Here is a 13182-nt window from a genome sequence, read left to right on the forward strand (position 1 = left end):
TGTGGCACACTTTTTGGTCAAAATTAATAATAAAAATGGTGGTGGTACTGATTTCTTACTTGCCATAAAGTCCCTAATGCATACAAAACTATGCATAATAGGGAGGAAATGTGTATTGTGTAAATATTTTGTGCTTTAGGAAATGAATTACTCAGCATGGGATGGGACACACCTATGGCTGAACAGATACATAGAACACGTGGCTTAGAAATAGACTGATCTCTTCCTCCCGAAGGCCAAACCATTCCTAATGACACACCAAGCCATTAAATGTATTTTAGCTACACAACTCTCATCAGCATTTATTGAAAAGCCCACATATCAGAAATACAGATGAGAACTTTAAAATGATAAATATTTAAAAGAAACTAGTGAGATGTGATTTAAAGGGAGCCAAGCATTGCTAATTTATATCTTAGCAATAAATGTTACACAGGTCCTCAGCTGCAGCACACCTGCTAGAATTTACCAGTTGCATTCTCTAGCCTGCCTGTCCATATTTCAACAGGTAGTCTCTAGTGCTACCCCATTAATGCAGAGGTACTGGAGAGATGTGCCAGAAAGAGAAAGGAGCTGTATTATCAAAACACAATCCAGAAAGAAGATTTGGGGGGGGATGTAGCAGGCAGCTGTTTAGAGGCCCCTCACAGGGGAGATCTGCCTTAGAGTTCTCTTTGAGCAGGCAGCACTATTCAGAAATAAACATCTAAAGAGACGATGTGGGAAAGGTCATCCCTGCCTTTTCGATGGTACATGAGGAAAGAAGGAGAGAAGGAACAATAAAGCAACACTAAATCCATAGACTGCCTTTAAACTAATGTACGTGGACAGAGGGAGACACTGCACATTAAAAGAGTTTTGTGTAAAGATAAAAAGACGGCAGGGAAAAAGCACATTAACTGCAGAGGATAGAAGGGTGTGAATAGTCTTGTAATTCAGCGGGAGTGCTAGAATGCAAGATCCATTAAGAGCCCAGCTACTTCAAGAAACTCCCAGGAGCCAAATAACTGTTGCTATTAATTATTTGTCAAGCACAGATGTTGCAGTTGGTGCTAGCTAGAAATATAACAGGTTGCTACCCTGACTTTGCACACTAAGCAAATAAAAGATTGAACCTGAAACTTTTTGCATCAATGCACCTGCTCTGCAACCAAGTTGTGGCCCAGTCTCAGCAATGCTCCATCAGTAGCCTCACCAGATACTCATAATCTGGAATACCTCCCAAACACCATCACATTTCCTCAGTTATGAGCATAGATTGCACACTATGTTTTACCCATTTAAATAATTTCTGCTTATACTCAAGGTGGAGAATCTGTCCTCAGCATTCTCAAAAATCCTGTTAGCCATCCAGAAGTGACTTAACAGTGCAATTCTATCTGTGTATATTCAGAAGTATAGCCCACTGAGTTCAGTGAGACTTACAGCTAGATAAATAAATAATAATAAAAAAATTTCCTTCCAGTAGCACCTTAAAGACCAACTAAGTTAGTTCTTGGTATGAGCTTTCGTGTGCATGCACACTTCTTCAGATACACTTCTTCAGAAGAAGTGTGCATGCACACGAAAGCTCATACCAAGAACTAACTTAGTTGGTCTTTAAGGTGCTACTGGAAGGGAAAAAAATTTTTTTGTTTTGACTATGGCAGACCAACACGGCTACCTATCTGTAACTGGAGCTAGATAAATGTTTGCAGGATTGCTACCTAAAATCTATGAAGAATCTTTCAATCTAAACTGGAGTATATCCCTAGGTTGAACTAAGGATAGGTAAGATGAAGACCAGAGAAATAGATAAAGCAGTACAGTATGTAAGACATGGCCAATTCTGTAAACAAATCAGATCGAAGGTGAGGAACATATGACTCCAGATACTGGGGGCTATATCTCCCATCATCTATTAGCCATGCTAGCTGGGGATGTTGTAAAATGGATTCTGTCAAGAAGATCTGCTCTGCTGGAGCCTGTTTCTTTGAGACATACCATGTCCTCAGTTCCACCCCCACCCCATTCTATGAGAGCAATTCTGCTTACCCTACAGAGTACAAAACCAGAGCCCCACACTGCAGCTTTGTCAATCACAGTCCACTTGGCCACAGCCACCATCAGCATCTGATATGGTGACTGCCATCTTTTGTCCCCCACCAGTGACCATCCAACACTACTACATGTTGGGATCTACTTTCCAGGTGATAACTGCCTATGTGAGTAATTAGTTTATGGTCAAACAGTTTCCCATGGTCTAGCTAATCTTCAATGGGGTTTTTAAAGTACCATTCTGCCACTATGTATCATAAAACTGATAGCCCACCTGCTATAACTGAGGAACGTAAGCAGATCACTATCTTGTAGAGATGGTGTGGGATGGTGTGTTAACTTGCCCAATTAATGGGTTCCACAGCTCTAGGGTTCTCTGCTGACCAGAGTGAAGGTTAACAGGGATAGAAGTGGTGGTAGCGACTTGAACAACACTCCATGTACATCTGGTTGATCTCAGCACGTGGGCATACGGGAGAAATTCTTCTTCTTCTTCTTCTTCTTCTTCTTCTTCTTCTTCTTCTTCTTCATGAGAAACTATCCAATTTACACTTTTCGAGCCAATAGACGAATGAGAGCACAATTATCCTCCAAAATTCATCCTGATCCAAATTTTGCAATTTTGTTCTCCAGTCAAACAATGTGCACAAAAATGCAAATTTTAGGAGAATGTGTATTAAAATACATACATTAGTGAAACTAAGATACAAAAATGCATTATAATAAGGGCAACTGCTTGCAAAAATGTGTGTGCTAGTTAAAAATGTGTTTATTGAGGAATTCACACAAAAAATGTATGATGAATTTTCATGAGAATCTTGGCTGTCTCTAATCGACCATGAACCACTGTTAGCAGAATTGGTAGCAACAGGAACATGTGTTTTCTATGCTTATGATAGCAAGAACGTAAAATATTAATTACACTGTTTTAAATGTGCATTTTATATTTTACTTCATTTACTAATGTTTTCTTTTTAAATGTTTAAGATACATTTTTGTTAATGTTGCTGCATTAAATGTACATTCTGTGTTGGCCTCCTTTGTAATATTTTATTTTGAATCTTTAAGGTAATATTTTAGTTTCCTGTTAATTATGTTGCGTTGAATGTATAGTTTATATTTGACTTTCTTCTGTAATGTTTTGTTCTGAATTGTTTGATGTTTTAATGTAGGTGTAAACTTCTTTGAGGGTATTTTTCTTAAAAGATAAACCAGGAAAGAAATAATAATAATAATAATAATAATAATAATAATAATAATAATAGCAGCAAATCACTTGCAGAACTGAATTTAAGATTTAAAAAATTAGAAACTGAAACCGACAGATTAAGCCAGACCTATCACCAGGCAGTTGTGGCATGAAAGTTTATTTAAAAGTTCAACAACTTTTGGAGGGTCTCTTGTTAACCCTCCCACCTTGAACTACAAAACACCACCCAGCGGTTGTATAGAGATGGAACAGGCAGCATTAGAATTTGAAAATAACCTACTTGAGTTTGTGGCTAAATTGTGTTGTTTTTCTGAATGAAGAATGGTGCAGAGCTTGTTTGGTGCCAACTGGAACCTTTTAATGAGATTACTTTATGTTTTAATACGAGCAACTTAGGTCAGGAAAAGCACAGGCAGTGCAGTCTCCCCCACCCCCTTCCTTGACTTTTCCCAAAATGTCATGAAGCTGCCTAGCTCTGCAATATAAAACAGTCAGCAGAAGGAGTCTGGGTATCATTGAACAGTTTGTCACAAAGGGCCAAGTGCTTACACAGAAATCCACCAAGTTAATGCACTGTGTAAATGAGACTTCAGAATATCTGCACCGTCTGGGTTTTTGTTGTTTTTGTTTTTAAAGCAGAATAAGAAACATGCTAGCATGCTTATTAATCTTCAAGCTTCCAACCACAGAAAAACAACAATGGAAATAAAATCTTCCCACAGAGCTCTGTTTTCGGTACTAACTCAGAAGTACAAACCCTGGTGGTAACTTTCTCTGTCTAAGCTAGACTTCCCAAGGGTGCCCCCCACCTTTGCTAATTTTTAGGATGTGTGGCCAGCTCAGCTGTAGGAATAGTAGGTTGGAAGTAGGAACCATTCCAAGAGATTATGGGAATGAGCAAATCACATGAACACCAACCTGTACCCTTCAAGGATGAGGAGGGGATATATTCAGAAGAGTTATGTGTCATCTGATTTCTAGTTATGAACCCCTTTTGATAACAGGCAACAAGGACCCTTTAGTCTTGTGTAATCTTTCTTGACAGGTAGGGTCACTGACTAGAGTCCAGCTGAATGTTATGCCTCTTGGCAGGATCTGCTTAGAGGGGGAGAACTTATAATAAAACCCTACTCTGGGTGCACCCGCAACCTGTGAATAACAACTACCCGGTATCTTCGTTCTATATATGGATCCTTCCCATAATACAAACCTCAGTGCTATTGCTTAGTTGTCATGAAAACAACAAATGTTTTCTCAAGCCTTTAGATTTTTCTGCAACGATTCTGTGTAGTGTTCATCAGAGGGCTTGACAAAACATCCAAACCTTATGTTCATTGAAGAAGTAGAGTAAGGCATATAATGACCAGTGATGTTTTGAGAGCAGGTGATATAGGCTATTTCAGTTTTAGCCTTTTCACACTTGAAGCAAGAAGTTAAAATAACTCTTTTCCTCTGCTTGTTATTTTTAATGACGTGCAGAAAAAGAGGTCAGAGACAAAGAAATAAGGTTCTTTGAGAGTCTGCTACCTGAAACAAATGGCTCATGATGTTTTGTGGCAAGAACACCCAGTGAATGGCAATGGAAAAAACAGAGAATAAAAAATAAAATACTGATATACACCAAAGAGAGGGGAGGTTTATCCCTGCCAGATATAAGATTATATTATGAAGCATCTTGTCTGTGCTGGTTGAAGGAATGGTTGCTACTGAAGAATCCACATATTTTAGATTTGGGTCATGATAATATTTTTGGTTGGCATGCTTATTTATGGTATGAAAAGGTAAAAGTACATACAGGTTTTACAAACCATATAATTAGGAAAAATTTGTATAGAATATGGGACAAATATTAAAAAAAATTGGAAACTAAAACACCACTTTGGCTTTCACCTTTGGAAGCCATAGCAGTGGGAGAGAAAAATATGACAAAAGGTGAGCAACTTATAGAAATTTGCTAAGAAAGGAGGGTGGAGAATTTAAATTAAAAGAGTTTAAGGATTCACTAGGAATGTTAACACCATGGTTACAATATCATCATTTGAATGAAATATTTAAAAAGGATATGAAGCGGGGGTTTGGGGAACAACTATCACAATTAGAGAGAGACCTGTTAAACTGTAATGTAAAAGTGATGTCTAAAATACAAGGTGTTGTTGGAATGAGAGACAAAGGATGAACAAGTGAAATCTTCAGTGATACACTGGGCAATAGATATTGGCCATAATATAGAAATAGAAGCATGGGAACGATTATGGAATAAGGATATAAAATTTACAATGTTATGGTTTAAGAGAAAATTATATGAAAATGCTATATAGATGGTACCTAACATCTAGTAGATTGGCAAAAATATATAAATCTAAGTCAAATAAGCATTGAAAATGTAAAGAGAAAGAAGGCACCTTTTTCACATGTGGTGGTCTTGTCATAAGGTTAAAGCTTACTGAGAAATGATATATAATGAATTGAAAAAGATGTTTAAGATAACATTCATTAAAAAACCAGAAGCTTTTCTAATGGGAATTATAGGATTGTTGTTGTTTAGTCATTTAGTCGTGCCCGACTGTTCGTGACCCCATGGACCAGAGCACACCAGGCACTCCTGTCTTCAATTATAGGATTAGAACTATCCAAATGGTATAGAAATTTATTTATGTATGCGACTACAGCTGCAAGAATGTTATTTGCCCAAAGTGGAAGGATGAAGAGGTCCTGACGAAAGAAGGTAGGATACAGAAACTAATGGAGTATGCAGAAAAGGCGACACTTACCGGAAGAATAAGAAATCAAGACAACAAACTTTTTAGAAAGGAATGGAAGTGGTTTATTGAGTATCTACAAACAAACTGTAAACAGATTAAGACATTGGCAGGATTGTTGTAAAAACCTGCAGTTTTAAATATATATATATATATATATATATATATATATATATATACACACACACACACACACACACACACACATACATGAGATATATATGAGAATAGATGATTAAAAGAATAAGTTAAGACAATTGGGAGTATGCAGGAAAGGACAAAAATAAATGTAAGGAACCACAGAAAGAGGGGGAAGGGAGTTAAAATTGAAAATGTTAAACCTATGGTTAAATAATTGTTGCAATGAATATAAATGACTATCAATCTATCTATCATCTATCTATCGGTCGATCGATCGATCGATCTCAGGTGACATTTATCATGGTGGAATGAAGACACAAGGGAAATTTCTTAGATTAGTGGGCCCGCTGATTGCCTTCTTCAAGGTAGATTTGGCTTTGGATCAGGCTTGAGATTATGATTTATGATGTGTTCACAAAAACTAAAGGCCCACATTCTTCCACATACCTATGTTAATCATGTTCATCATGTTACTGGCAAAAAGGGAATAAATGGATTCAAACAATTGCAAGTCCGCATAAGCTTAGCTCTACCATTAAAGATTGCTAGAGAGCAGCGTCTTCAAGGATTTGGAGAACAGAGCTGTTTCACTACAATACCTCCCTTAACTAGCCAGTGGACCTTAGGTGTGGTGGATGGAGCCAGTGTTTATGTTAGAATCAACAGCCAATCTGGCTCCTGTACATGAAATTTGAAAGGGGGTACATTTGTTCTTCATTTCAGGCAGTAGAATGCCCTGCTTTCTATTCTGGTTGTCTGGAGGCATTTCTTAATTCAATAGGCAAGTAATTATTTGCAAGCCTGTGTAAATCACTTGACACTATTTTTGCTGCTGCCTGCTATAAAAAATGAAGGTAATGTACTGCACGCTGTTTGTATTGATATGGGTGGCCACTCAGTCTTAACACCCCTTTGAGTGCAGTGTTTGAAAGGAAAGATTTAGGCCTTAAGAGCTGCAGATATTCATTATCAATAGGAATACACCCGTCACACTTGCATTCTAACCACTCGCTGTTGCTGAGCCAACAGATTACACAGTGGCAAACTTCTCTTACATGCTATAATACATACACAAAAATTCTTCAATTTCCACAAGTCTTGTTATCTCGATTCATTATAAAAGCAGTGCAGAACGCTGCTGGCATGCAAAAAAGCCGCTTTTCATTTGATTTCCCTTCTCTTTCTCTCCCTCTCTGAGATGCTCATGTCACCTGCTTGTGAATATGAATGTCATCCTAATATATTGGACACTTTCTGCATTTATATCCAATAGCCCTGTTGGGAGTGTATTTCCCAATGCTCTCTCCCTCTCACAGTTCCCCCTCCCACCCCCATTTGTAATTTTCATAGGCCAAGTTACTATGGAAGCAAAATAGAAACCAATCAACAGGTCCAAGAATACTCTATGTCGTCTGACAATGCATGCCATCCCTCTTTCTCTACTACACCAGAGAAGTGAAGGAGAGATTTCAATAGAGCAAGAGGTGGTCCATAATAGCCTACTCCCTGGCTGTTTTGCTCCTTGAATAAGAGCCCAAAGACTACAGCATAAGAATGAATCGAAGACCTATATTCTATGGGCTGGGGTGGCTAATGGATCGACATTGGGGAAACTCAATTTAAATTCTCATTCTGCAAGGGAACTCACTGGCTAATCTTGGGTACTCACACACTTTCAACCTATCCTACTTTCAAGAATGTCTGCAAGACTACCATGTCATTCTGGGATCCCAGTATGGCAGCAAACATACAAATGTTGGCAGCTGTGTATACAGTGGCTAAGTGCATGAACTCAAGCCCTTGATTTGGATCTCACCTCAGCTATGAATTCATTATGTAGCATTAGGTAAGCTATTATTTCTTTCAGCCATCTATCATACAGGGATAATTTTACCACAGAAACATAGGAAGCGCCCTTATACTGAGTCAGACAATTGGCCCATCTAACTCTCTTGCATCAGCTTTCATTAGTATGAAATTATCGCGTTGAACACTACAAGTATTAGGAAACAAGCACCTAAAAGCACATGTGATTCCCAGCAACTGGTATTCAGAGACATACTGACAGTGGACCAGTGGCGTAGCGTGGGGGGTGCAGGGGGGGCGGGCCGCACCGGGCGCAACATCTGGGGTTAGGGCAAATCCATGGGTTAGGGGGCGCAAATCCACAGGTTAGGGGGTGCAAATTACTTGCCTTGCCCCGGGTGCTGACAACCCACGCTACGCCACTGCAGTGGACACAGAATGTAGTTATCATGGTTTGTAGCTAGGGACAGCTTCATCCTCCATGCTGACACTTCTTTCCAACTTAAGTCGGATGGAGATGTGTGCTGAAAGCTGAAAGCTCTGGTGTTTGTATAGCTGGAATGTAGCCTATGGTACAAAGGTCAGAAACATACATGTTGCTCCAGCCCACTTTTGCCCCTGCCCCTGGTGTTCAATCCCCAGAATCACCAGAAGCTTACTCACGAGGGAGTGTGTCCCTTGGTCTGAAAAAAGTTCCCTGCCTCCGCTGAAAGGGAATGGGGGATGGAATGGAGTATCCTGCAGTGTTCTGCTGCATGTCCCACTAATGCCTTTTCAAATCTTCAAAGTCACATAGATTATTGAGTGAAAGAGCTTTATACAGCCTCCTTTTGAGAAGGGGGGAGCACACAGTATTGTAATCATTTCACAAACAAATTAGGTTTTCCTCTGAATCCCATAAGGCTTTGTTTATTACTTTCATCCCATAAAAAAGATGAAAAAGAAAACCTGCCCTTTTCAGCAATATGAAAACATCCTCCGCACACCCAACCCTATGGTGACACTTTGGATGTAGTCTGAATCACAAATTTGTTGTGGTTTTTACTTGATTAATTTTCTAAAAAGATGGCTTTGGAAAATTAAAGAAATACTCATGAGAAATTATTTATTAACCCCTCTTACGCTGTCATTATCCAGCCACACGTCTGGGGTTTATTAGCTAGGCTTAGCAGACTTATACTTTTCTTCTTTAAATAATATCCCTATAAATTAAGCCATGCCACACTGCAAATTTAGGTCCTCGAGGTCAAATTATACATTATACATAGTGATAGGTAGCCCCTACCCCCAAGACAATCCTCTTCAGTTTGGCTTAGAATAAGCCAGTGTGTTTGTCTCAATGGAACATATTCAGAGTCAATGAAGGTGGAACCAGGTTGCACACCCTTTCCTAACCTCCAGTCAACTTCCTATCAGGCAGGCTTCATTTGCATTTTCCCATTTACTCCATGACTGCCGCTACAGCTCTAGCAACAGCGAGAGAGACTATCCCTTTCCCTTGGCTGTGGTGGAGCTTTAGCAGCAATTCAGAATTACTTGAAAACACAGTTTTACTACCACAGTACATGAGCAGGCAAGAATGTTCCCAAAGCGGAGAAAGATGCAGCACTTGCTAGAACACTTTCGAAATGCTGAAGTGTAGTATCATGAGACTGGGGAGACCTGGGTCCAGATCCATGAAGCTTAGTGGGTGCCTTTGAACCAGTCACTGTCTTTCAGCGTATCCTACCTCACAAGGTTGTTTTGGTGATGGTGGGGCATGTATTCTGCCTTGAGCTCCTTGAAGGAAAGAAGGCTCTTTTTAAGGTAAAAAATGAATGCATTATAAAGCTAAGTTTCACTTAAACAGGTGCCACTGAGTCAACTTAAGGGTACATTTGCACCACCAGAATTTCTACCTCTGACACATGAAGACAAGTGCTCAAGATTCACATAGTACCTTGTAAAATGAGGAATGACCCCTTGCACAGGGGAAAGTTCCTTCTGTAACTCTGCAGGTGGCGAGATTTCTGAATGCGGTTATCTCACACTCAAAAACCACCAAAAAACAACAACAACATCAAAACTAATCGGACTGTTATGATGAGAGTGCATGTCAGAGTTCGTCTTCAGTTTTCCTTTTCTGTGATCCGTCCCTTGGAGCTCTCCTGGCCCCAAGCTGTCACTTGGCTCTGCTCAATGACCCACCCTTGCATCGTGGTGTTCACCTTCTGTTGGCGGATATATCTGTTTTTATGTCCCTGTGTTTTTATGTTTGTACATATTTTATGGGCTAATAGCCGTAAATTTTTTATAAATTTTATAAAAAAAATCCCCCCAACTTAGTGCTTTCCAGATGGTTTGGACTACAACTGCCACCATCCATGAACTTTGGTCATGTTGCCTGGGACTGTAGTCCAAAATATCTGGAAAGGTTGGGCAGTAGAATTATACTAGCAGAATTTCTATTCTACTAATAAGGCAAGGGAAAGTGTTTATGGCCTTTCTTCATTCCACTGTACCTGTTTCCAAGTCTTAAATATGCTTTATTGAAAGCACATACAAAAGAAAAGAAAATGAACTTTGAAGCTCTGCTATACATCATTCCATTGTGATTATCCACAGGTTGAACACAAGCTCTGTTGCATCTTACTGCTTAATTAATGTTTTCTCAGGGGACTGCCAGTGAATGGCACAGAGAAGCTGGTAAGCCAATGCACAAAAGAAGCATTTCAAGATGGGTTGGAAGATACAGACCTAAGGAAACAATAAAGAACAGTTTATTTGTCTTCATTCCATACCAGGCATGCTTGTGGCACAGTACAATAGACATGCAATGGTCTCGTGTTCTCAGCGTGTTGGCAAAGACCTGGCAATCAGGTTTCAGCAACCACAATCGGGTTTCTTGTTTGCCCATAGAGAACACAAAAAGATGAAGAATATCATTTGCATTGATGGTTCAGAATGCATCTCATTCACAAACAACACAAGCAGCCAGCTGATATCATAAACCATAGATTACACAGGAGTTTCCCTATTAGATATCTTTCAGCAGACAACAAATAAAGGGTCTCCACTACTGTCTGTCTAATGTCATATAGGAACAAAGCTCCTATCCCTTTAATATTTTGTAAAAGATAAATACTTCACAAGGCTTCTGCGCAAAGAGTCTGGATTGTGCTGCATAGGCTGCAACTCTGCAGAAACAGCAGATAATGTGGTAGAGAAGTCAGAATTTCAAGAACTTCTGCTTACATTTAAACCCAATAGCAAGTTTCTAGCTCTAAGGGTTGTGTGCAGGCAACATTATGCTACAGGACAGAGTTATGGATAAGTCAGCATTGCAGAGGTTGGGAGCAGAGCCCTTTGCAAATTATTTGGCCAAGCAAACTGAGGCCTTTAGTATATTACCTCTGTTAAACTTGTGCTGATCCAAAATTGTAACATTATAAATACAGTGGTACCTCGGATTAAGAACTTAATTCATTCTGGAAGTCCATTCTTAACCTGAAACTGTTCTTAACCTGAGGTACCACTTTAGCTAATGGGGTCTCCCGCTGCTGCCGAGCCGCCGCCATGCGGTTCTCATCCTTAAGCAAATTTCTTAACCCGAGGTGCTATTTCTGGGTTAGTGGAGTCTGTAACCTGAAGCATCTGTAACCTGAAGTGTCTGTAACCGAGGTACCACTGTAGTGCAAACAAATTTAGTTGTCAATTTTGTAATCAACGCAGCTGATTGCAAAACTGACTCCTTTCTGCCTCACCGTCCAGCACAGTACTTATTTATCTTACTAATTATTACATTTATGTTCAACATTTCCTCCAAGTGGCTCAAGATGGTATATGCATGTGGTTCTCCCCTTCTCCATTTTATCCTCACAATAATCCTGTGACATCAGTTAGCCTGAGAGCCAATGTGGTGTCATGGTTAGCGTTTTGGACTAGGACCTGGGAGACTAGGGTTCAAATCCCCACTCAGTCAATGAAGCTCACTGAGTAACCTTTGGCAGTCACTACCTCTTAACCTAACCTACCTCACAGGGTTGTTGTGGGGATTAAATGAGGACGGGGATAACCTCCTTGAGCTTCATGAAGAAAAGGGTGAACTATAAATGCAAGTAATGAATAATAATAAACAAACAGTGACTGGCACAAGGTCACATAATGAGCTTCATGGCTGAGTGGGGATTCGAAACCTGCATCCCAGTCTGATGCTAACCACTGTACCAGGCTGGTTCCCCTGTTTTATGCAGCATTAACTCTGTGCAGTGAAGCAAAGAAATGTACCAATATGCAGTTCTTTACCAACTGCAAGGAATCAAGTTGTAACCAGCTGTAGATCTTGGACATCTGCCTTACAAACTTTTTTGCAGCTAGTTCAGTTTTAAAATATATAGGGCAGTATTTAGAGGGAGGGGAACTAGGAAAGAGCACAGGCACAAAAACGCTTTAATTGGTTCAGGTTGGTGATAATTGTGCTGTCCTCTCCTTGTTAAAAATAGCAAAAATAAGAGTTGTTGTTGACTTGCACAAACGCCAATCAATCTAAGATGACTTAAAGTCAAGCTGTTCCAATAGTAGCATTTACTAGCATGTGCCAACTGTAGGGTGGAGAGAAGTATCATGTATGGGAATCATCCATTGGTGTTTGCCAGTGGCTCACAGATGTCAATGGGGAGCTTGTTAATAAGAACAGTAATTAGTCAAAGCTTTCAAATTTAGGATCTGTTAAAGCTATTCATTTCCCCAGAAACCCAGAAATTTAGAGTGAATATACCTATTTAGAACAAAACGATGTGAAAGATATGGGGGATTAAAACTTTAAAAATAAGCATTCCACATCTGCTATTTCCCACATTTTTGAAATAGGATAATTGCCTCAATATAGTGTTAAGAAGAAAATCTCCTTAAGCTTACGTTTGATCTCCTCCTCTCCTTTTCATAGCAGACACACCAACTCTGTCAAAATGCAAAAATAAGTGTCATAAGAAACAGCAAAATGGCTGCCATAATTTTTTGTGGTTGGAGTGGGTTAAAGGTGGCGAATCTATCCACTGACCTCCACCAGCCTTTGCCAGTCTGAGAAGGGTGGCAGCGTTGTTCCTGCAGAAGCTTGACAGGTGGAAAGCTATCTCCGCCTGTGTTCCTTCTGGTGGTAGCAAGCGTAGGACCTCCAAATGGCCATTACTGGGGCAGGGTGGAAATGAAGTAGCCGACTTTTTTCTGGGCAGAATAAAGTCGGCTACTTCA

The 13182-nt window shown here is 39.7% G+C and overlaps 1 protein-coding gene across 7 annotated transcripts in view; it reads right to left on the minus strand.

Annotated features, from left to right (window-relative positions):
* GRID2 (glutamate ionotropic receptor delta type subunit 2) overlaps positions 1 to 13182 on the minus strand; it is an 802847-nt gene that overhangs the window by 381053 nt on the left and 408612 nt on the right. The gene's annotated exons all lie outside the window — the stretch shown is intronic.

The sequence above is a fragment of the Podarcis filfolensis genome, assembly GCF_964270895.1.
Source record: "Podarcis filfolensis genome assembly, chromosome: 9".
Classification (NCBI taxonomy): domain Eukaryota; kingdom Metazoa; phylum Chordata; class Lepidosauria; order Squamata; family Lacertidae; genus Podarcis; species Podarcis filfolensis.